Raw genomic sequence first — 25,237 nt, forward strand, 5'->3', positions numbered from 1 at the left:
GACTTCATAACGAGAGATCCATTACAGGTGTATTTACACAAGAAGCTGAGTTCAAGTAGTACTTTTAATGACTTTTAAACTAAAGTTAACCTTTATAAATAACTAATTTCAGTTAAAAGTAGCCTATAGCTCACCAATCCCGGCTATACATGGCCTGATTAATGAGTGGTATAACTATATTAAATTTGTGGAGGATCCCATATCGTTCTGGGGTCGCATGATATGGAAAAAATACTCAAATTTTCGTATTTTTACAGTTTTCACTACTTCGGATTGATTTTTTAAACATTGTAATACCCCTTAATTTGTCACTCTGTCAACCCAGCTTATGCGTAGAAGCCTGCGATACACCCACAATTCCAAAGATTGAAGTTTATTTAATAGAAATTTAGTGGGCGTCCAGCTTTCAACTCCATACAATAATGTTGAGTAGACCGAAGATTTGCCGAGCCTTATTTTCAGATTACATATTGCTAATATTCCGTCCACAATAAGAGATGAGATCCGAAGAAGATATGGAAAAGAGGATATAATCTAAAGGGACTTCAGTTCCACGTCCACGATATGTTTTGACTACTTTACTGGACTTACCTCGTAATTTGTATTCAAAATGTTTTTAAGAGCTTTCACGTATGTAATCCACACAGTTTTACGTATAATTTTTTTCATTCTATTATTAGATCTTTTATTCTGCTGTAACGATAAATAGTAATGGTTAAACAAGCCATTTATATGGATTATACATGTACCTACGGATAAACACTACAACATAAAAAACATCACAGCAACATATTTTTCTTCATTTGTAAAAAAGGAGTATACCACTAATAACCCACATATATAGCCAAAGAAACCGAAAAAAACAGTCCGCTAAATCTTTTTTACGCCCCCTTTATTCTACACGGGTGAGAACATTAAGAGTGTTATACGTTCATGTGGAATTACTGTTTCTAAGCTTCTTACGGTGACTAACGTCTTAATAGAAATACGGCCAGGGAAAGTAAGAAAGATGAACTTCTATTGCGAAAGGAGAATCTGTTTCGGTTTCGCAAGTCTTTTTATATTTAAACTGAATTGGAAATCTGCTCCCAGACGCCCTTTTTCACAATCCACAAAAAATAAACCAATGCCTGACAATAAAGAAATGTTCTAAATAATGGCAATAAAATAGGAATTACAAAATACAATTTTCGTTTACTCTGAATGCGCAAGTCGCTTATATAAGAGAAATTATTTGCACACTGATATTTATTTGAGACTCCTAACCCATTTTTTCATTCTTCGAATAAAGATTGGTTTTATTTCTCCCATTATTTCATTGACGAACCAACATTTTATAGCTTGACAGCAATCAGTGTCATCCAACTTCCATATTAATCTATCGTGATAGTCGTGACGTCAAATCAATGTTGGCTACTCTGAAAAGGTTTTCAAACAAAGCAAAAATCTGTCAAAAACTCACACGTGGTGTTTGTTTTTGTTTTTATAATTGGAATATATTGCTTGTAGGATGTTTAATTTTCACAAAATGGTAATGTGTTGGGTACCAGTGATAGTAATCAATGCTCATAGTATAGTTCCCACCATATTTCCAAATAGGACTGGTTAAGAATCCGAAGAAACGCAGAAAGTACTATGTAGTGTGTAAATCCTTGATTTTGTGTAAGGACATTTATAAAATATGATTGATATGACTAACAAGGATTGTGTCTTTAGAAAAAATGTGCAAATGATTGTTAAAACAAAATAAAATTAAAATTTATTACACAAATCACGTGTATAATCAATTGACAGACGTCAAACTTTTGCCTTGTTTGGAAACCTTTTTGACGTTTTGACATCACACTATCACGGTTCATTGTTAGTTTTATTGATATTATAGTGTTTAGTAGATTTATCAATAGGTCGTATTAGATTGCTGGTTCAGTGGATCAATTATATGCATGCCTATTGTACCACATCAATGAATTATAGGATTTAATGTAACCACTAAAGAAATAATTGAAATAAAACAACTCAAGTGTTATGGTCACCTGAAAAGCATGACGGATAACAGATGGCCATGAAAAACATGGGAGTGGACTCCAGCCACTAGAAGTAAAAGAGGAAGATCAAAAGTAGCTGGAGAATGCAGAGATTTATTCAGTCATTTTAGTTGGCAAAAAAAGAGAAGTCAGCTACTGACTACTGGTTTATTTAAAATCATTTCGCTTTTTAAAAACTTCAAAAGCGTCCTCAATTCCCTACAAAATAATAATGAAATCTAATAAACAACTACAATGGCGTGATTCATACTTAATCATTTTTGAAATAATTTGTAGTTTTTTTGGATATTCCAAAACCTGTAAGGTTACAAAGCTTTTAGAGGAAATGAACCAATATCTTCACTTGGTTATGTTGATGGTGACACAAAGTATAACGAGAAGACACTGCGAATTGCCAATTAGGAGTTTTTTTTATCTCTAAGTTGGTGGTCGTGATTCACCTGTGCCATTGTTGAAAGAGCTTGACGATGACTGCTACAGGGTTTGTGGAATAATTTGCTCTACGGGACGTTTTGTATGGTTGACTACTATTAGAGTATTTTTGTTTAACTCGGAATATGGGGTGAAGGGCGTTGTGGAATTTGCCAGAACCACAACCTTGATACACCCAGAAAAAAACTCAGCTTCATCAAGACCTAACAGAAAGTACAAAATTGTTCTGAAAATAATACACGTCAGAAAAATCATATCATGTGATTTTTCTTTATAACGGCTACCACACCCACTAATGACAGTAAAATTCTCTCGTTGGTGATTCCATTGTAACGCGTGATGAAAAACTAGAAAAAAGAAGTTGGCAAACGCAAAGATTAGCGATCAACATAACTATTTGTATTCTGTTTATAGCTACTCTAAAAAGCCCTTAGCAGACGCTGGTTTTTTGTTCCTCTTATCCTGCGGCCAAGATATTGTAGATTTCGTAACTGTAGTAATAAAGTATAGAAATAAAATACATAGGTATTATTAGATTGTATTTAACTTGAAAGTGATGTCAGAGACTTATTTGTGTCTATATGCAATAACAGTCAGTCGCAGCCGGCAGGGCACACCCAGGGGCGGTTTGGGGTGGTCATCCCCCCCAAAGCATATGAAAAATATATAAAGAATAATAGGAAAATGTAACTTGTCTTTCACAAACAATACAAAAAAATCGGTGCGCAAGCCAACACCCCAGAGGAAAGTTCTAGATGCGCTACTGTATATGGTATACTATGGAAAAAAAAACTAATATGGGCCATTCCACGAACATACGCCTGTTTTGGATTATTTCGACAACGAATATTTTACTGTGCAACATAAGAAGTACTAAATGGCGCTAATAATTATTCCAATAAACAACAATGTAATTTGCAATTTACTTTCGTTCTTCTTATTTTGCACAGTAAAATATTCGTTGTCGAAGTAATCCAAAACAGACGTATGTTCGTGGAATAGGGTATAATGTAAAATTTTAGAATATATCAAACATATACATATCGAACTTTTCCTGTATTCATTTCATTCATTTTTTTGGTTTCGCAATCTACATTTCTCTTCTTTGATCTACGTCACTGGTTTCTTATATGCAAATTAAAAGTATTCGGCGAAAAATTTCACATAAATTATCAGGAGTGGAAGGCAGAGATGCTGAAGATAGTGGAAAATGTCGCTTTTTTCTTTACATGTTGAGATCAGATAGGGAATGAACGAAGGGGGAGGCAGGGATGCAGGAGGTGGCACATTTTTGTTTATAGGTCACTGGGTTTTGGAATTTGGTATCAGTAACCGAGATTTGTGCAAAAATTTAAAAGATTTAAAAAATATCTTAAGTAATAATTTTAGCATTATGTATCAAGTTTTATTATTCCACATATATTAAATGATATAAGTTAACTATTAAATAAATGGTTTAAAATGTGTTGCAGAAAAGTAATATACAAGAGAACTGAATAGTTGCGGAACGTATATTGTAGACCGCTTTAAAAATTTCGACATTTGGATACCTTTTTGTTGACAATCGACCCAATTAGTGCAGCCGATATGTGAAACAATTGTGCATTTGTGCAATTGTGATAGAAGCATATCATTTGGACAACATATTCTACACATATAAACGTTCAAATTTAGATGGGAGGCCATCTCAGATTTTGCCTTTTACAAAAATGGCGGGTATTCAAAATGGCGACTATACATATGTGACTAATAGCACGATAACTTTTGAACGAGATGACAGATTTGAACGAAATTTGGTATATAGGTTGTTTTTTTGATGAATAATATCAAGGTCTTGAACCGGAAGAATTTGTGTTTTTACTGTTTTTTTTTATGTAAAAATATGTTGTTTCTTTTTCAATTCTTTCACCCTGTATATAAAAATTTTTCAAAAAGGTAATACCGTCATTGAGAGTGTAAATATATTTTTTAGGAAATATTTTTAACTTTTCAGTTGTGTTAATTACCATTTAATAAATGCATAACGTATGTTCACATGTACCTACGGGCGGCAGATTCATTTTGCATGCCCGCCATTTTTGTAAAAGGCTAAATCTGAGATGGCCTCATATCTAAATTTAAATCTTTGTATGTGTAGTATGTGTGGTCCAAATTATATGCTTCTACCACTAAATGCACAATAATTTTTATATTATTATTTGGACGAATCTGCCGAATAAGCAAGATTCCTAGGGGAAAGCCGATGATAGTCCACCATAACCGGTTGGCGCCGTACGAGGGAGACCACGACGTAGATGAAGAAGTGGAAGTCTAACCAAATTCGAGGAATACCTGACCTTACCTTTGAAGAGTTCATGGGTGCCTACGGAGGTACCGGTAAAGCAAGACATGGTGTTACCACTGAAGAAAAGCGAGATCTTCTCGCACTTCCCGATGACTATTCGCTGGCCCATACCATCCCGGCCAGTATCAAAGACGCACGAGGGTTGGCATCCGCCTTCCGAAGGAAGTTTGGTCGAGTTGCAGAACTTCAATGCCAACTGCCAGCTCCTGGCAAAGCATTGAAACTGCAAGATTCATCACGTTACCTATTCTATCTGGTAACAAAAGACACTATCCATGGCCAACCTACCTACCAAGATGTATGGGATGCATTGTTTCAATTGAGAGAGCACGTGTTGGAGTCCGACGTGCAAAAGTTAGCCATGCCAAAGTTAGAATGCCGCCAATTAGACTGGAGAGTTATCCGAAATATGGTAGAAGAAATTTTTAAAGACACCGAGGTCCAGGTGTTAGTCTGTTGCAATCCGCATAGTTACTAGTGCGGAGCGAAGACCGTCCCCTGCCACTTTTATACATCTGGGAGTTGTAAAAGAGGGTCCAGTTGCAGATACCAGCATCCAGTTCCAGTCCCGATAAGGTTCCAGGAGGAACCATCTTTTAAGGAGGGGGCAATGTGACACTATTTATAACAGTCTGCTCACATATTGGCCTATCCTGACTGAACATTCTAGTCGTTGCTGGAGACCGCGCGAAACAGCCATTCCTTTTCCACGGCGTTCGGGGCGAGCGCTGCCGAAGTATATATAGAACCGAGATTAGAGCACAGGCCAGTCATTCATTTATCGAAGCTCGTCGCGTAATTTAATGTATTTGAATCGTATGTATTGAAATGTATTTATTAGTTATCGGAATTATTATGTTTAGTTAATTAAATCATAAATTTGAGTTTGTAAATAAATTAGATGTGTTAGTTGGTGTTATTTGTAATTATTAAATAAATAAGCGATGTAAATAAAATAATATAAGTAAGCCTTCCTTTATTTAAATTAAAATTAGTGCCTTAAAATATAAATAAATAAAATAGTAGAGTCAACCGCGTAAAAAGACAGATTTATAACAGTAACATAGTTATAATAAATTTTGTGGAAGTATAGAAAACAAACGTTTTCAGTGTTTTATTGTTAGATAAAATGAACTTCCATCAAGTAACGGTTGAATCCATCAATTATTTAATAAATTAAAAACCCCATTTATAGGACTATTTTCTAAGCAATTCAAATAAAATTAGCCATTCCCCTTGGTCAAGATAGAATATTCACTATAAACTTTGATCCCGGCGACAGCCAGAATTTTAGAAATGTTCATAAGGACATTTGGGACTCCTTCGTTTAGAAATAAAATTATGGATATCTCCATACTACGCTTCAACTGAGGAAGGTTTAAATAATAAAAAAACATTTATGTCTGTCCTATATCGCCGAAATGCGCAACGAAATAAGTGATAAATATGTGCAAATTGTCCGTAATAAAGCTCCAAATAGCAGGTCGTATTTTTGCCAAAATTGGTTGTTAAAATATTTAATAAACATAATATTTGATTGTAAAAAGTCGTATAAATTGAGGGAACAAAATATTCAGTATTAGACAGTGAAAAATAGTTTTTCGAATAAGTCGAACATTTTAAAACTTTTAAAAAATAGAAAAGAAAATAATCGTTTTCGTTTTGATTCAATTCGAGTCTCTTGCCATCCTCTGACACCGTGTTTCGGGGTCCACCCTTTTTCAAAGAGGCTTTGCAAGGAGACTGAATTGAATCATAACGAAACGAAGAAGAACTGCATATATTAGAATATTTGCAGCGTAGTGTAGTTAGACTGTCCTCTTTTACATCCGAAAATCCCGACAGATTATTGGCATAAAAATTTAGATTTTTCAAGACACGATATTGTTACTATCTCTCGACTAAAATTTGGCCATGCCTATTATCCCGCAGATCTAATAGATCACATCTATATGTATAGATCTTCTTCTACTTCTTCTTCCTCTTTATAAGCAATTCTGCTTGTTCATTGGTGGATTGATACCTCTATGCTCTATGGAAGGTTGTCACTCCATCTTTTGCGCGGTCGGCCGATACTACTTCTGCCGATTGGTGTTTATCTCGTGCTATTTTGACCACACGTGTCTCCCCCATTCTGGTTATGTGGTTGTTCCATTCTTTTTTTCTATTTAGTGTCCATTCGTTTATACACTGTACGTTACATTGTCTTCTAATATCTTCGCTCCTCTTTCGATCTCTCAGTGTATTTCCTGTAATTCTTCTCAGTACTCTCATCTCTGCCGTTTCCAATAGTCTTTGTGTTGTGGCTGTATCGGGTCTTGTTTCTGATGCATATGTCATTATTGGTCTTACACTGGTTTTATAAATTCTTGATTTCATCTCAGTGTTAATATGTCGGCTTCGCCATATAATGTTATTAAGGCGTCCTGCCAATCTATTTGCTTTTTGTACTTGATTTCTCACTACTTTGTCTAGGTCTCCGTAACTTGACAATGTAATTCCAAGGTATTTTACTTCCATTACTTATTCAATACTGATACCATCAATTTCTATTTTGCATCTGATTGGTTCTTTACTGATTACTATTGTTTTGGTTTTCTGAGATGAAATTGTCATATTGAATTAATTTGCTCTTATGTTAAATCTGTGGACTAATCTTTGCAGACTATCTTCATCTTGTGCTATCAATATTGCGTCGTCTGCGTAGCGAGTATTTTTACTTCTTTGTTTTCCATTCTATAACCTCTTCCCTTGTTGACGTTTTTAATGATTTCATCCATGATTAAATTGAAAAGCATAGGACTCAATGAGTCTCCCTGTCTTATTCCGCTGTCTATATCTATAGGTTCTGTAAGTTGTCCATCTATTCTGACTTCCATTTTGTTATTTTGGTAGATGTTCTCAATAGTTTTTATGATATCTAGAGAGACTTCTCTATTATACAGAAGATGGATTACATCTTTGAGTCTTACTCTGTCAAATGCTTTTTTTAAGTGAATCAGACATAAAAATGCTGGTCTATTATACTCTAGTGATTTCTCAGTAATTTGCTTCATGACGAATATTGCATCTGTACACGATCTTCCAGTACGAAAACCCTGTTGTTCATCTGCTAAACTTATCCTCTGATTCATTACGTCTTGTAAGATGTTAGTTGTAAGTTTTAGGGTAGTATTTAACAAGTTCATACCTCTGTAGTTTTCTGGCTGCTTTTATCTCCTTTTTTGAATAGTAGAATTAGTTCGCTCGTTCTCCACTCTTCCGGTATTTTATTGTGTTTTATGATTTTGTTAATTAATGTTGTTAATTGTTCTGTCATTGCTGCTCCACAATATTTCAGTAATTCGTTTGGTATTCCATCCTTACCTGCAGCTTTTCTGTTCTTCAGCTTTTCGAGTGTTTTTCGTACTTCCTGTGCACTTATATTAACATCTGCATTTGTGGTAATTTCTGGTGTTTCCGGTACTAGCATCATTTGTTCTTCCTCTGCATAGAGCTTTTTTAGGTAGTCAATCCATGTATCCTTTTCTATGTGTTTTGGTTCTATTAGTTCCTTTACCTCCGTTCTTTGATCTCTTATAAAGCGCCATATTTCCTTTTGGAGACCATAAAAAGCATGTTCCATTTCTTTCGAAAAACGTTCCCAGTGACCATTTTTTATTCTTCTTACTAATGAATGTGTTTCGTTTCTTATAGTCTTATAATAATCGTATGCCTCTTGTGTTTTAGTTGACCTGTATTTTAGGTAAGCTTTTTTCTTCTCTTTACATTTTTCCTTCACTTCTGTACAAAACCATGGAGTTCTTCGTCTTGGAAGCGATTTATTTTTTATTAATGTTTCTTTCACCAAGAACTTCCTTGGCTGAGGTTAAGATATTAGACTTAATTTTTGCCCAGCTTTCTTTGACTTCGTCACTTTCTGTGATATACATGTTGCTGCTTTTTTCAGTTAGTCTTTTTTGGAATATATATCTTGTGGAGTCGTCCTGTAAGCTTTCGACTTTAATCTTGGTGGTGTATTCTGGTGTTTTGTTATCACATATATGTGTTTTCATTCTGATTTTGCACAATACCAATTTATGATCGCTTCCTATTTCTGCTGATGTTAGTGCTCTTACATCCAAGATTAGAGACGGGTGTAACTCTCTATTCGACAGAATATAGTCTATCATAGATCTTTGTCCTCTAGTGTTTTCAAAAGTGTATTTGTATTGTTCTTTGTGAGGAAAAAATGTATTGTTAATTCGTATTTCGTATTATTGTATTGTTATTCGTATATGTTAGTATGGTATAGTTAGATCCAAACCCAGACATCCAAAGTGAAAGTTATCCTCCAACACCAAATTGTTCTATATGGTCCACATAATGTTCAGAAAAAAGTCACAGCATTTTGAGCGTCGGGTTTGGGGGGGGGGGGAGAGGGGGGAGAAATCTGCAAATTCGTAGTTTTTTACGTTTTTCGTCAATATTTCTAAAACTATGCTTTAGCGTAAGGAATTTTCTATAGAAAAATGTTCTACATAAAATTTAAAACAAAAAATGTTCTATACATAATTGTTATAAAATCAACGGTTCCAGAGTTACGGAGGGTGAAAAGTGGAGGTTTTCGATACTTTTTATATTTACCGATTTCTCCCCCCTCTCCCCCCCAAACCCGACGCTCAAAATGGTGTGACTTTTTTCTGAACATTATGTGGACCATATAGAATAATTTGGTGTTGGAGCATAACTTTCACTTTGGATGTCTGGGTTTTTGGTATAGTTATATCATAAATATTGCCCAAAAAATATAAAAAGTATCGAAAACCTCGACTTTTCACCCTCCGTAACTCTGGAACCGTTGATTTTATAACAATTATGTATAAAACATTTTTTGTTTTAAATTTCATGTAGAACATTTTTGTATATAAAATTGTTTACGATAAAGCATAGTTTTAGAAATATTGACGAAAAACGTAAAAAACTACGAATTTGCAGATTTCTCCCCCCCCTCTCCCCCCCCCCCAAACCCGACGCTCAAAATGCTGTGACTTTTTTCTGAACATTATGTGGACCATATAGAACATTTTGGTGTTGGAGGAAAACTTTTACTTTGGTTGTTTGGGTTAGGCCTTTTTTTGGGCCAGTTATACTATACTACCTCCGTAACTTTGGAACCATTCATTTTAGAAAGATTATGCATAGGGCCTTTTTTATTTCAAATTTATTGTAGAACCATTTTGTATAGAAGGTTGTTCATGCTAAACCGCATAGTTTTAGAAATATTGGCGAAAAACTTATAAAACTACGATTTTACCGATTTTTCCCCCCTCTCCCCCCCAAACCCGACGCTCAAAATGGTGTGACTTTTTTCTGGACATTGTGCGGACCATATAGAACAATATGGTGTTGAAGGATAACTTTCACTTTGGATGTCTGGGTTATGCCATCTTTTGGATCAACTATACTATACTATGTATAGATGTGCGGGATAATAGCCAAATGGCCATGGCCAAATTTTAGTCGAGAGATAGTAAGAATATCGTGTCTTGAAAAATCTAAATTTTTATGCCAAATCTGTCGGGATTTTCGGATGCAAAAGAGTATACCTTGTTGGACAGTTTATACAGTATTGATTCCATTGAAGATTGCAGCTATCATGTAGTGTGGTTTTACTTATGGTTATTCATTCTTGAAGTCCAATATCATTCAATGTTTGCTGTCCACTGAAAATTTTGTCTTTTGCCAACTGATCTACTTTTTCATTATTTTCAAGACCAATATGAGCTTTTATTCACGTGAATACTATATTACACTGCATATTTGTTAGATTAGATAATAGTATTTTTAATTCTTTGATGTAGGGATTTACGTTAACAGAATTTTCGTCTAGTTGACTAGAGAAACTTTTTAAAACTGATAATGAGTCGGATAATATGTTTATTTGTTTGAAATTTTTATTTTCGGTGTATTCCCATGCTTTTATGATAACTTTTATGTTTAGAAAGTGCTACTATATTTTAGAGATATTTTGAGATCTCATATTAAGAGAATAGCTCATATTTCTACCTTCTTCTCTATAATGTAGGTACTGTTTGTTACATTAAATAGTAACGTGACATTACCAAAGAAAGATTAAATTTCTTTCGTATTCTCACTATTTTCAGTAAATATTGTTTTCAGATAATTATACAGAATTACGAAATACCTGGAGATATTAAAAAAAGAAAATAAAAGGAACAGGACAATTTCATAGCAGTGCATTAACGTGAAATCGTGAGACGCCATTCAGTGATATAAACAAGTAAGTACAGGAGTGTTCATTGAACGGGTCCGTGTAAAAACTCGAGTTTCTCTTTCATCTTCAAGCTTTATTAACTTTCTCTTTTCAGGCCGTAGAAAACAGTCTGAAGCTTCAAGCGAAAACTGCCTTAATTCGTTTCCAGTTTTTATGAGACACGTAGATAGTTTCCCGTTTTGGCTCACAAAGGGAATTGCCAGTTTGCGCACGTAAAAGATGCTAAAATTCAGGGATCCGCCGACGATTCCCTTAACTTTTTTTCTTCCCTTTTCACTCTCTCTTTCTCGCTTATTTTTCTGTTAGTTGTTTTAAAGACAGCAAAACTTTATGCTCGGTGCATAAACCTTCAGGTGAAATTGAAAGAAAGAACTTCCGGTTCGTAATTTTTCGCGAGGTAATGGTAAATACACGGTTTTTATTTATCTCCCTTTCCTTCGCTCTGTTATATACCTGGACAATTTCTTGTAAGTATGCGTTTTGGAAAAGAGAATATTCACTGTGATAAGCAATATCCATAGCAAAATTATTGTGGGCAAGAGAGACGTGCTTACTTATAATATTATGAATAGAGAGATCATATTGCAATATCTTCTTCTTTTAGTACTGTGCTCAGATTTAGGAATTGGAAGCCTCCATTAGAACACTATTCCGATATGTTTTGAGATCTTGTGTGACATGTAACAATATGCCTATAGGCCAGTCCGTTAACGAAATCTTCAGAACCGCGAATAGTGTACCCTTTTGTGGTGTGTACCCTTAGTCAGTGGAAAACAGTCTTCTTCTTCTTGTGGTGCCTATCCGGTTCGGATGATTGCGACCATCATGACAATCTATACTTTGCACACTTCTGCTCTTATAAGATTTGTGGTTGTTGTGCTGAACCACGTACGTAGATTTTTCAGCCAGGAGATCCTTCGCTTTCCTGGTTCTCGTTTTCCTTCTCTACTTTAATATATTGTTAATAAGACATATACTGGACCAACAAAAATTATTCCTTTCTATCAATTTGGGTTCCGTAATAAACACTCAACAATAGACGAAATACATAGCATAATACGTATTATAGAGAGACAGTTGTGATAGACATCCACTATTCCAGTTAATACACTCATATTTGGAAGACAAAACTTTTAGAATTAAAAAGGAACGCGAATATTCAGAACTACAACCAATCAAAGCAGGAATTCCACAGGACAGTATTCTGGTACTCATACTATATTAATTATATAGGTACCTGTGATATTCCTGTTACGGAAAATGTTACACTTGCCACATTTGCAGATGATACTGCAATTCTAACAGTCGGTGAAGCATTCGAAGAAAAAACTAGATACATACCACCAAAATGCAGTGGACAAAATAAGCACTTCCAATATCCAACAGAAATGTAAGAATAATTAAATTTGTGTTTTGCATGATTGTGGCTCATTCAGAGATTAGAGGATAAGAAAATCAACTACCCAACTCTAAGATTCTCGACAATATTCCCTAAAAACTCATTTTTAAAGTTTGTGGGTCAAACTCACGTATATACCAATAAGACTAACAAGCTAAACAATTAAATATGTTTTAGCAAATAACCTTCATATCTTTTATTTGCTTATATCGTCACAAAGGACCTATTTTTTGGTCGTTAAAATTGTGAAAGCATGCCGCAGTGCCTTTATCTGCATCATTACCACAATCATACATCATCTATATGGAGATACCCAATTGAGATAACGGCCGAAAACTCAGCAAAGAAGGAAACATTATCGGAAAATCTGGAAAAGTATTGAAAACATAAACAAGCCCATTATACGATCGGAACCAACGCATTTTTCCAACCGTGGCGAATGCGCACTGAACCATTTCAGTCTAACAAGAATTGCTAATTAGGAACTTCTTAATGCTGTGATTAGACTGTGAGGGGTTTAGCTGTATGGCCGAAAAACAGGGAAAATCGTTGAAAAGGTAGTTTAATAAGAAATATTATTAAAATAAAGCATCACGCGATAGGAACATTAAGCAAAGGTAAATACGCTGCAATGGGCGTAGGGACCAAAGAATAAATTTCACTAAATTATAGGGATAAGAGTAGCCGTAGTGCATTTAGAAAATCATATCTTAAGGTCGGAGTTCCTCGGACAGAAGGGTGAGAAGGAACGTCCATCACTCCCGCCAGATGGGATGGGAAAGGTGCGCCACTAGATCATTTGTTACAAAGGAAAACAAAAAAATGTTGTCGGTTATTAGGAGTATAAATATATCAATGAAACAAAAAGAACAGTAGAGCAAAAGGTACATATGGGTGATTTTGCTTATCTTAACTACCCTAACCATTTATTTAATCCAAATTATGTTATTCACTTGTAAAAGTTATTTTGTTATTATTCTCTAGCCTGTTTTCTCTTTAATATTGTATTTTTTGTAGTGTCGTAAAAACACTAATCGTGCCACTGTAGTGAGAAATGGAAAGAGTATACAGATATGGACTACAAATAAAGATAGAAGATAAAATATAAACAAACATTTTAATAAGTTAAAATGTTACTCAGTATTCGTCAAAATTAAAAAGATCTTTAACAAACGATATAAAATTGAAAATAGAAGATTTATTCCAGAGAGTCCGGCTCTGAACGACCTACCGAATGGCGTGTTTATTTCTGGTCTCAACAAAATTGCAAATTTTGTGTAGAAAAAGTAATAGTTCATTTATAAATAGTTAAGTGACAATTTTAGTAGATACCAGTAAGTGAATGGATCGTATTATTTTTCTTTGATATAACGTAGTAAACCAGTTTTGGCTAATTCTTATTTAATAACATCAATAAAGTACGATATAAGGTTAAACTTATTCCAGTTTTGTTACTGGTTTAATTACTGGTCAGGTCCGTATTAGTTTTGAACACATATCTCGTGTTAAAATTAAAAATGGAGCCTAACATTCGGAGTCTCTCTGACTCGCAAAATGTACAACAATTGCAGACAAATACCAATAAAACCTATTCATCAGCCACTTTCTACACCTTTTCCGTCCAAGTTTCAAGCGATTGTCTTCAGCGCCTTAGAAAATACGAAGCTGCAAGATTACTTAATTCCGTTGGGCAATCTAATTCAACCAAAAAATATTATATTTTCGTCACGATTATCGAACAATCGGATATGTATGTACCTTTCAAGCAAACAACTGGTGGACGAATTTATGCAAAAGCACGGACAAATAAAAATCGAGAATAATACTGTACAAGCTAGAAGACTGATTTCTCCAGCTGAACGTATCGCTTTATCAAACGTATGTCCTACTATACCACACAGTTGTTATTTGATTATTTACAAAAAATAGGACTTATTCTTCTCTCCCCAGTCACTTTTCTAAAATCAGTGCCAATATTCGTGAATACAATCAGATTTTGAGCTTCAGAAGACAAATATACGTTAGTCCTCACAATATCTCCTTACCCGACTCATTTACTTTAGACTTCGATAATACAACACATCGAATTTTCTTATCTCAAGAAACTATAGCCTGTTGTGCCCGCAAAAAGCCTAGACACATCGCCACAAATTGTCCCGATAAAATGGAATCAATAGCAAGTTCAAGTAACAGTCAACGAAGTTGTAACGAAGTTTTAAGTTCAAGTAACGAACAAATTCCTATCGAAGAAAGCTCAACAAATAATCTGAATAATCCTAATATAGAAGAAAATCAAGAAGTTAGCAACATGGACAGCTCCAAAGCCATAATGTCGACCTTCAGTCGAAACGTAGTATCAATGAGGTTCTCATATCTCCAGAAATAGGGGAGTGCAATTAGAACGAAAAGATACAATGTTTCGGAAAAAATCAAACAAGGTTATATTTTTCTAAAACTTTTTTGTTAGTTTATAAATATGTTAAAGTAAAAAGTTCTACTCACAAATTTCGCCGCTAATTGTTTATTAATTGTTTAAACAATAACAATTGTTTTGTATAAATAATGTTAAGAATATGGGTGAATTCAACATTTTATTTTGATAAAAAATGTTTGTATTTTAGATTTGATTATGCTGAACCCGAATCTGACATTACAATTTGCAAATTCAAAATGGTGGATTCAAAATGGCGGATTTTTTCCTAAAAATCCTTAAAAAGTAGTTGTAAAATCCGAATTTTTAGATAAAACGTGTTTGTTTGCATATATGTGGATATTTTTGAGAGCTTGCTGAACCTGAATCAAATTTTGATAATTTAAGTTATAAAATGGCAGATCCAAAATGGCGAATAACTTAAAAATAGTTGTAAAATCATATTTTCTTTACAAAATGTATTTATTTCTACATATATTTATTTTTGAGTGCTTTGATAAACCTAACTTAAATGTTAACATTATAAACTATAAAATGGCGGATCTAAAATTCGGATTTTATAAAAAAACATAAAAAAGAACATTTTTCTAAAACATTTATTGTCTATATTTTCAACAGGTTTTTGAATCTGAATTAAAGATTAAAAATTTAAATTTCAAAATGCCGGATCCAAAATGACGGATATTTAAATGAAAAACAAGTAGAATCCAATCAAACAAATATGGAATTTCATTCCTAAAAAAAAGATAAACAAAAATTTTCACAATAATATTAAAAATTAAAATGTATTGGAAAGAATATTAAAAAAAAACAAATTTTCGATTAGAAGGATATAATTAGATATTGGAACATAGTTTTTAATTCCCAACAACTTTTCTTTATAAACATTTTCGATATTGTGAAATATAAAGGTACTTTACTCTTGAGTGAAATTCATATTTTTTGACATACCTCGTACAAAATTAACAAAATTTGATATTTGATGGTTGAATCTTATGTTATATACGATGCAGAGTATTTTATAAAGAATAACTTTTTTTCGTAAAACTGATATTAAAAAAGTTATCAATAGGTTCCAAGTTACGCAGACATACTGTATAGAGCTAAAAAAAAAAATTTTTTGTTGAACATTTATTATTGTTGAAGCTTATTTTTAAATGTATTTTAGGTAAGTTTTACAGAAAAAAGTTTTGATCACTCTGTATATACATTTTTTCAGCCGGTAATTTTCGGTTTTTGTATTACATTTTTGTTATCTTTCTTAGTTTTCTCAAAAATAAATTGTTTATTTCATTTTTAAACTAAAATAATTCAGTATTTTTTTAAGACTACATCCCAGGATTTAAAAAAATAGCAAAAAAATTGTATTAGATTTATTCAAACTTGAATAATACCGTCTTAAAATGGTGGGAGTTCTGTCAAACTACGAAGTTTTCAAAAATTGCATTTTTTGAGACATCGTATTATTTGAATTAAATTTTTGAGATTTTTTTTGAATACAACATCGTTTAGTAAGATTATTGAGGGTTAAGTTGTGCAAATTTAAGAGTTTTAGAAGTGAAATTGTATTAGTTACACATTTTTAAATCATTTTTAAACAAAATTCATGTAAGGCTCACTTTTCGCCCACACCGTTCTTATGTCCATAGATTTTATTTCTTTTTATTACAACCATAAGATAGCTTATTTCATCTTCTTTCATGTCCAATTTGTAAAATTTCTTCTGATCCATTAGTTAAAGAATTACATTAAAAAAACTCAATCGTGCACTTCTTCCAACGCTAGTTTACAGTGCGCCAATGTGTGTGAGAATGGTGACTTTAGCGTTATAAATAAAAAATTACAGAAGCTAGAGATTTAATTTTAGAAAAATCTTTATATAAGGTTTTTTTTGTAAAATTTTCTGAATTTTTCAATGGTCAAGTCAGTTTTTTTCTAAAAATTATATTTTCGGAGTTATTTAAAAAAACATCTAACTTTGCTGTTCATTTGTTTAATAAAAAATGAAGCACCCACTTCTCGAGTAGAACTTTTTGATATGTTGTTTATTAAACATTTCTTAATAAAATTACAAAAAGTTTTATCTTGTTTGATTTTTTCCGAAGTGAAAATCTAAATGCACTCCCCTAAAACAAGTCATACAGAAAAACTCTTTACTGTACCTTCATCTAAACCTAAAGCGAAGAAGATTAAAAGCAACGAGAAAAAGCAACGAGGAGAAGCATGTAGCAACGAAATCATCAAAATCGTATAATCTTGAACCTGCCAAAAATTTTATCGAAAATCATTCACCCGCATTTGTCCTCAATTTTGACCAACTAAATCTTCTTATAAACAATATTAGTGGCGCGCAAAATTCTATTGATATAATTATTCAAGATTTTACTTCCTAATGCGATTATGATTATACGATACGTTAACTGAAATTTATACACAATTGAAAGACAGATCATCCAAACGTTTTATCACCACTCTCAGAAAGAAAATCCTATGGCACTTGGGTAACGAGGTAACCAGTAAACTTATATTTCCACATAATATTTATATTATGGATACCACCATAGGAATTGCAGGCAACGAAAAAGCTGACCAGTGCGCGAGTGAAATTGCTAAGATGAGTGTCGAAATACGGCGAGTGATATAAAAGTTACTTCATTTGATATCCGAACAGGTTAAACCATAAAATTTTTTGAAGAATATAGTCTAAGTTTGTTTTTTAATTTTGGACCACGAATAGTTCCTCTTTCAAGCTTTGCAAGCACTGCTTCGTCTAGATTTAACTGTCATTGTTGAGAGCGAATGGGTCACAAACGACTAGGTACTCAGAAGAATGAAGAAAAATCGAAAGTTACCTACTTACCACTATCAAATTCAATTCCAGATTAAATGCTATTCATTTGATATCAAAACGAGTTAAACCATAATATTTGAAGAATATAGCCTATCAAGGTTTTTTTTTTAATTATGGACCAAGAATAGTTCTTCTTCAAAGCTTTATAAGCACTGCTCCGTCTCGATTTAACTGTCATTGTTGAGAGTGGAGTCACAAATGAGGAGGTATTCACAAGAATGAAGAAGAACCGAAAGGTACCGACCACCATAAAAACACGAAAATTACAATACTTCGGACAATCTATGCAAAATGAATCCAGATATTCACTCCTACAAGCCATCCTACAGGGAAAAATATTTGGAAAACTAGGTCCAAAAAGAAGACGAACATCTTTTCCTCCAGATAAGATAAAGATTGCCATGCTGATCGCCAACATTTGTTACGGATATAGGAACGTCAAGATGAAGAAGATTGTTGCAAAACACTGAACCCTAGAACCTGGGACATTGAGGTTTATTTTTCAGTGATTGAGTAGCTTTTGTAACAATGTTCCAAAATTTAAGTTTATATGTACCTGCAACATTCTTTCGGGGCATTCTGAAAATAAAAAGGAACACAAGATACTTTTTGTTCCTGTTGTAACTGTGATAATCGGTCTCACAGACACTTAAATACATGACACTAAAAGAAGTTTTAGGATCTAACAAATTTATTTAATTATCTAATGGACATTAGTATTCCTAATAAATTGTAAATAAGTTTTATGTTTTATAGATCGTAGTATTAAATTACAGAAAGTTTATTTCAGTTTCTAAAGCCATAAAATGATTCAATAAGCTTTAAGTTACATATTCTACAACACACCCATCAATGTTTTAAAATTCAATTACTTTTTACTTGTACTTGTATAATGTCCTCATTGTAATACTCAATTTGTAATTATTAACTCATTGTATACATTCTCCTGATAATAACTCTTAATAATTGATGGAGTTTTAAAAATAATTAATGGTAAAAAAATGTTCAAAATATTTTATTACTGGTAAATTGTGATTGCTAATAATTGAGATATATATTACGAGTAATTTTTGGCAAAACTAAATTGATTTACTTTTGAAGGCGACCAGCATAGTACGGGATCCGAATATGGGTCGATCTGTACCCATCTGTTTGCCGGATGAAACATTGTTTTTATTAAATTTCATACATAGACAAATATTTCTAGCATGGGTTGCTATCAAAATCGTTTCATAGCTATCTTTAAGGAGGGCGCAGGGGTTGAAATCAATATTTCAAGGACATTTATTTTTGAAAGTATGGTAGAATTATTTTATTTTTGAAGTTATACTTCTTTACGCGCGATATGAGGGTGAATTTTTATATGTTAAAACGTACGATCCGGGCGCATGCGCATTATAACTTTGTTCTGATTGGATGTTCAAATGACATGTCAAAAATTATCCAATATGGCAGCTGTAGCACAGCTGTGGTGTGGACGGTTGACGATTTGGTTATGTATGGTTGTTGCGTTTTAAAATTTGTGGGAAGAGGAACAACAAACAAAGGTTAATTAATAGTTATACTGACTTTTTGAAGTTATACTTCTTTAGGCGCGATTTCATTGAGGGTGAAATTTTAGTAATCTGCGCACACAGGCAGTATGGAGTTCGTTACTAAATGTTTTAATTTATGTATTTATCAGCCCAGAAAAGGTGTGGAAATAATATATTAATGTTTTTAAATATATTTTTCTACAAACGTGTTAAAAATGCAATTTATAGCACTCCATAGGAGCGTTAAATATGCTACTTTAAAGCACCGGTGCTTTAAAAATTTTAAGGCACTGCAGTTAAAAGTGAATTGTCAAATTGTGAAACGTCAAAATATGTATATTTCATTTAGTAACATTAATAGATATTAATAATACCTATTTACGAATGTTTCTTCTAAAATTTAGGAATATATTGATTTTATAATACATTTAAGTATGTAGTAATTTTCTTTACAATTTTTACTTACCAATTTGTTTTGTTTATACCTAATATCGCCGTTGTCTAGCAAGTGTCTGCGTAGATTAGCGGTATGTGTATTTAGCTTTAGCGGAACTGTTAGTACTTGGTTCGATTCCCACATAAGGAAATTTTTTTTTGTTTATTATTAATGGTTATTGACATCTTAGACTATTATTATATGGACTTATAAATGATTAAAAATAATTAAAAATAATTAAAATAATTAATCGGGATGTTGCCCAACTATTTACCGGGTTGCAAATTTATAATAATTGCCTATTTCAAAATGCACTTTTGAAATGAATTTTTCTTATGCACAAATGCAATTTCAGATTTCTTATTCATTACAATAGTTCACAAAATTTCCTGACATTCTCACGAATCCAACGCACCAAACTGCATTAAAATCCATCTTACTGCACCAAAAATCGAGAGTAAGGCCTTTTTTTGTGCTTCAATGCCTCGACTAATTCGGCCAGAGATCGAGAGGTCGTGAGTTCGAATCCAGTGCAATCCTATACTTTTTTTATTTTTTTGAAAGCGGCAAGCACAAAATTAGTTTGGTGTTTACAAAAAATTAAAACAAACTGTTTAAAGTATATTTATTTTTAAGAAATCATATAATAGAAGTATAACTTCTTACGTGCGTAAAAAGTGCACACACATTCTTTTTTAAATTAAATGGGCATACTCAGTACAATTCATAGATTATTCAAGAAAAAATGTAAGGAAAAATATTTAAAAATAAGCCAACGGTGGCAAATTTTTAGCAAAAATGAATTTTGCGGTGGACATCACAACTCATTATTGGATCATGATAAACAAAAAATTCAAAAAAAATATTAGCTTATGAATTTTTCGAGGTACCTAACGTTGTCGAGTTTTTTAGTTTTATCGAATTTTCTTTTTTATATCAGTCGGAAGTCAAAACTACGAATTTTTTCTGAAAAAAAAGGGTAAAAATCAACATAGTTATTATTGTTAAACAAAAAATAATAAAACAAGAAATAGCTCGACAGCGTTACCTCAAGAAATGTCTAAACAAAATATATACCAAATTCCAGATGGTTGGTCAAGTAGATTTGAGTTACAATGTCTACAGCTTTTGAAAAAAGCAGTTTTGAGAAAACGCGTTTAAAGAATTCTCAACTTTTATTTTCAGTTTTTTTTTTGTCTGTCAAATTGTAAAGTGATACACACCGGAATATCGCAGATGGGAACAGATCGACCTATATTCGGATCTTAGACAAGCGGATCTAATGGATGTAGGCACTTCAAACTGAGTACTCAGTGCCAAATCCGAATATGGAGTAGCTTTAATGTTATAATAAAAGATAACATAATATCTTTTTCGATAGATATAATAAAAAACCTAACAATATTACCAGCTACTATTGTCACACATATCGAAAAACGGGCATATTGCTCGTTTGAAAAAATAAGATACATGGGCAAAAGAACCCGGAGGCATACGATATTTACAAGGAAGTTAGAAAAAAAGTGAGAAAAATAAAATAAAGTATATATTCTCAGTAGAAATGGAGCACGAAATTTATGGTCACAATAGAAACAGAACAGAATAATTCCATAAACTTTCTAGATGTAACGATTACCAGACTACACAACAAACATGAGTTCTCCGTATATCATAAACCTACCCATACTGACACAACTATACACAATTCATCATCACATCCTACACAACACAAATTAGCAGCCTACCATAGCATGATACATAGACTGACAGAAATTGACAATAATTCAAATTCCATTCGACTCGTTAGACCAAATTGGGCCAGTAGTAAATCCTTTTGAACTGCAATCATCTAATCAGAGCTAATTCAGCTTCCATTGAATATCAAAACGAGTCAATTGTGTTTTTGTGAGTCTAAAAGATGCCGCAGGATGGCGCGTCGATGGACCGGTTTAAACCGGTGTAAAACCACAATGTTATCATAATTTCGCGTCTATTCACTATCACCGGCGAAGCCAGAAAACGTACAATACAATAGAAAAGCATTTCAATCGCATCATCCGCGGGTTCTAGTTAATAATAACAGAAGCTATATTAACATAGAGCCAGTGGCGTGGAAAGATATTTTAACATAGATGATGTAAGAGACAATATTTAGACTACTAATATTCTTTTATGATAATTAAAAATAATAATCAAATTAAGTTGATAGTTATGCATAACGATAATAAGTATATTCCAGTTTATAAAATTTTTAGTCATAAATACCCACCCTGGTTTGATGCTGACATCATTCAGAATATCAAATTAAAAGCAAAGTTTCGAAAAAAGTTTCGAAAAAAATCAAAAATCAGTTTGGCATATATAATGTATATGTCGAGAACACTCAAATATTTCTATCCATCAATCCCAAGAATTTTTGGTCGTATGTCAATGCGAAAAACAATAGTTCAAGAATTACTGGTGTAATGCAGGGCCTATTTTACCACTAGGCCCGTGAGGCACCTGCCTCGGGCCCGTATTTTAATTGGGCCCGGAAATATCACCAAAAAAATTTTATTACAATATCAAAATAGATTTTCAGTAGTAATTGCACAAGAGCTCTAAAATTCTATATTAATTTTAGAGATCGAGTGCAATATGTTGCGATTATTTCATGAATAAAACTGTTCAAAACCAAAATTTTATTGTATGTAATTTATTTATGTAAGTAAAAATTAGTACAATTAAACACACAGGTGTTATAAATATTAATTTGACGATTGAAAGTCATCACTTTTATAATTTTTAAAACATTAATTGTCATTAATGTCACTGAATGTATTTTTTCGAAGCAACGAAGGGCATCTGACGTAATATATTTGACGAAGGGAAATTATCAAAAATTATCGATTTAATTTAGATTTCTGTAGCTTTCTATTGGTCAGAATCTCCTATGAATGAAATAATAAAAATTATTTTATTTTACGAACAGGAAATGATAAATGATAACAATAAGAATTATAATTAAACAATGTTTGATTGTTTAAAGAGGTATACATTTTATTTATTGTTCATAAAAATTTAAATTTCTGGTGCAGTAGTATTATTATTATTATTAAAATATATTTAGGGCCCCAAAAGGTGTGTAGTGCCTCGGGCCTGATTTGAAGTAAAATAGGCTCTGGTGTTATGAAATATGACATTACTACCTCAGAAAATATTGTGTATGTTTTTATAGAATTTTTCAAGAGTGTTTTTCTGTCATCTGATATTAATTTCAAGGCTAACTCTTCATCAGTTAACTCAGATTACTTAAATTTTTTACCGATTGTAGAACCTGAGATGATTTTTACTAGTAAGAAATAGAAAGGCAAAATTACGTGTGGACCTGACAATATACCATCTTTTTAGTTAAGGATTGCATAGGTGCCTTAAGAAAAAACAGTAGCGATCAACAGGTAGCAAAAACGCGTTCCAAGATTGCGGCTGTAATTTTGAATATTTTTTCGAGATATTTAGCACACGTATTCGTAATATAATAAAGAATGGCGGTACAGAGCCCAATTTGAAAAATATATTAATATTTGGAAATTACTCTGTAATTAAATACAATATTAAAAAAACGAGCCTGTACCGCCATTAAGAAGAACAAAAAAATACACTTTCTTCAAATAAAATTTTTTATCCGATGCCTAGATTTTGTGTCATTTTGGAACTACTAAAATTTTATATTTCAATAGTAGTTCCAAAATGACACAAAATCTAGGCATCGGATAAAAAAGTTTATTTGAAGAAAGTGTATTTTTTTGTTCTTCTTAATGGCGGTACAGGCTCGTTTTTTAATATTGTATTTAATTACAGAGTAATTTCCACATATTAAAATATTTTTCAAATTGGGCTCTGTACCGCCATTCTTTATTATATTACGAATACGTGTGCCAAATATCTCGAAAAAATATTCAAAATTACAGCCGCAATCTTAGAACGCGTTTTCGCTACCTGTTGATCGCTACTGTTTCACCTTAACTGTGCCACTATTAAAATTTTTTAATGTATGTCTTCTGAATAAGGATTATCCGAGTCTCTGGAAGGAGTCAAAAGTGTGCCCAGTATTCAAAACTGATGAAAGGGATCCGGTAGAAAACTACAGACCAATTTCCATAATTTGCAACCTGTCGAAAATCTTTAAAATAGTTTTGTATAATCGTATTTATTCAAGAACTCGTAATCAGCTGTCTCAATATTAACGTAGTTTCGTCTCCAATCGGTCCACTGTGACAAACTTATTAGTGGTCACACAACGTATTTCAGAGGCCCTAGTCCCATAGATAATAGAAGTCAAGTTGACGTCTTCTATACTGACTTTTCGAAGGCGTTCGATAGAATTCACCACGGAGAATTGCTTTCTAAATTATGTCACTTATCTAGCGGGAGTCCGACAGCTCTGACAGCTTCCCGCACTTCAATCTCCAGTTTTGTCTATCCTGCCAATACTCTTCTTCTGTTTCTCTGCTTCGCATGGCATCCATTTTTTCTTGTTTCCAAGATTTACGGGGTCTGCCTCGTCTTCGTCTAGTTGTTGGAGTATAATCTAAAATATTTCTTGGCCATCGTTCATTGTTCTCGTTCTCTAACTACTTCGTTTCTTATGTACTCTAATCGAGAGATTCTGCACGATCTTCGTAGAAAGTCCATTTCTACTGCTTTCAGCTTGTCTCTGTTTCTTTGTGTTATCTGCCAACATTCTGTGCCATATGTTGTAATTGGTTCTACTATACTATGATAGAGGTTTATTTTGTGTTGTCATTCTGATGTTTTTTGACCATAATACCTATATAATTTAATTTTTGGATAGCTGTTCGTCCTTAAATTATTCTTTTAATGGATATCCTTTTCTCTGCTACCATCTTTGGCAATAATAGTTTCTAATTATATTCTTTATAGCTGTTTATAATACCGTCTTCAACTGGAATATTTTCTGGTTTTTCTCCAACTATTTAACTGATTTGTAATCCCCATTTAGGGCCGGTATTTCAATAGCTACTTAAGCATTTGCTTAGCTAAGCCTGTGTCAAAAGTTAAGGAGAGGCTTAAGCCAAGTGCCGTTTTTCCATCATTTCCTTAACTAAACTGATGCTCAACTGTAAAGTTAATTGATTTGGTACCTCTGAATACGTCAAAGTGCCAAAACTAACTGTTCTGAGGTAAAAAACACTACTGTTGACGTTTAATTTTATCTTGTCATCGGTATCAATGTCATTTACTCCACTTAACTTTGTGTACATGGTGCATGTGTTGTTAGTTTATTTTACTGTCGATATTTTCTCTGGTTATATTGTTATTTTGCATAAGCAATAGATCCGTATTTGTAATTTTGTTTATTGGATATATTCCTTAAAATGTCAAATTCGAATGTAAGTTTATTTTTGTAAAATAAATATACCTACCAAGCATTGTAGAAATAAATAATTTTCATCTACACCTTCCAAAAGTAGCAAGAATTTTAAT

General features: G+C 32.8%; 1 protein-coding gene across 1 annotated transcript in view; it reads right to left on the minus strand.

The window, feature by feature from the left end:
• LOC126879222 (semaphorin-2A) overlaps positions 1 to 25,237 on the minus strand; it is a 687,031-nt gene that overhangs the window by 194,845 nt on the left and 466,949 nt on the right. The window lies entirely within an intron of this gene.

This window comes from Diabrotica virgifera, chromosome 1, assembly GCF_917563875.1.
Source record: "Diabrotica virgifera virgifera chromosome 1, PGI_DIABVI_V3a".
In the NCBI taxonomy this organism is placed as follows: domain Eukaryota; kingdom Metazoa; phylum Arthropoda; class Insecta; order Coleoptera; family Chrysomelidae; genus Diabrotica; species Diabrotica virgifera.